The 1,546-nt window shown below is 48.3% G+C and overlaps 1 pseudogene; it reads right to left on the reverse strand.

The window, feature by feature from the left end:
- Positions 1–315: 315 nt before the first annotated feature.
- Positions 316–1,346, reverse strand: LOC114491846 (annotated as a pseudogene).
- Between the last annotated feature and the right edge of the window lie 200 nt (positions 1,347–1,546).

Raw genomic sequence — 1,546 nt, forward strand, 5'->3', positions numbered from 1 at the left:
TGTGACCATCCTTTTCCACTTCATCCGAAGTTAGCATCCCACACAGAAGATGCTTAGCGTGTCTCTCATTCACTCTCATTTCTTCCTCACACACTATGTTGTCTTCCTTTACTTTGGCTTCCTTAATTCGTTAGTTCAGTTATCTGGCTATTCTATAGCACTTGCCCTGAATTGTCACTAAGAATAGGTTCTGTATGTGAAGTGACACTGATGAAATTTGCTTCATGTCATGAAACAGTTGAAGATTTTTCGGAACATGGAATTTTCTACACACTGTTCTAACCCTTCTTTTATGTATTTAATCTTTTATTTTGGTCTTATTAACTACTGATATCTTTTATTGTTCCCAGGCCCGTCCCTGTCCCTACACATGGGGGCAGCAACAGTGTAGGAGGTGTGACATGTTGCAGGGGCTTGAGCAGGGCCTGGCCAGCATGCTCTGGAGGCTCAATCAGGGAACAGTTCGTAGCTGCTCTCTCCCATGCAGCTGGAGAGGCCAGCAGTGTCTTCTGTTGGCTCAGTTCCACAAACTCTTTCTCTTAAAGCTCCCTGAAAACAGCCTCTGTGTCACTCCCCGTCTCCACTCCAGGCTGCTGCTGGCCTCCTCTCCCTGTGGGTCCTGTTGCTGTCTGTACTCTGACTCACTGGCTGACAGTGCTTGTGCTAAAGCTAAGTCGTCTTCCTCCAGAGAACTTGCGGCCTGGGGTTTGGGCTCTGCCAGGAGCAGTTCCAGGGCTCGCTGCAGAGCCCCATCCTCACTCCAGACATTCTGCAAAGCAATCCCTGGAGCAGCAGTGTGTGACAGAGACTGGGCTGTGGCTCTGCTGGGAGAGGTAGATGAAGGCATGGTCCGACTTGGGCTGGGGATGGTGCTTGTAGAAGAAGCCAGACCTCCTTCTGTGGAGATGGCATCAAGTCCTACCCTGCTGGTTGGGTGCCCCACCCCAGAACAATCATGGTCCAGTGGGTGACGATGATTAATGCAGAAGGTTCGGTCACAATGTACACAGGTCAGCTTCACCGTTTTCTGCTGCAGCAGCCAGAGTGTTCACACTTGTTGGTGAAGATTGCATTTTTGCTGTGCTGGATCTGAGATACAGTCTCGGTCGTTGTGCTCCCATGCAGTGTGGTCAGGGGGCTTCCTCTGGCCACAGGCACAGGCACATTATGAAGTGGGCATACAGGTACTTGGATAGCCAGTTGGTAAGCAGATCCACAGTGATGCTGAGCATAGGCCACATGATCTGCACAGAAGATGCCCTAACAGGCATCAGACTTGAGTGGAGAAAATCTAAGTGCTCATGGCTCAGTTCTGAACAGTGAGCCCTGAGGCCTGGAAACTCCATTGCCAGGTGGGGCAGGACCAGAGCCTCTGCCTATATATTTAATCTTAATAATATGAAGTAAGAATCTCTGAGAAAATCTATTGAGTGACTTCCATGGTTAAATGGAGGATTCTAACCAATCCATCATCAGTGGACAAATAAAACCTATTCCTTAACTAGGAGCTTTTATTCTTTAACTCTCACTTAGCTACAATTAAAAA

The sequence above is a fragment of the Phyllostomus discolor genome, chromosome 1 (genome assembly GCF_004126475.2).
Source record: "Phyllostomus discolor isolate MPI-MPIP mPhyDis1 chromosome 1, mPhyDis1.pri.v3, whole genome shotgun sequence".
NCBI classification, from domain to species: Eukaryota; Metazoa; Chordata; class Mammalia; order Chiroptera; family Phyllostomidae; genus Phyllostomus; species Phyllostomus discolor.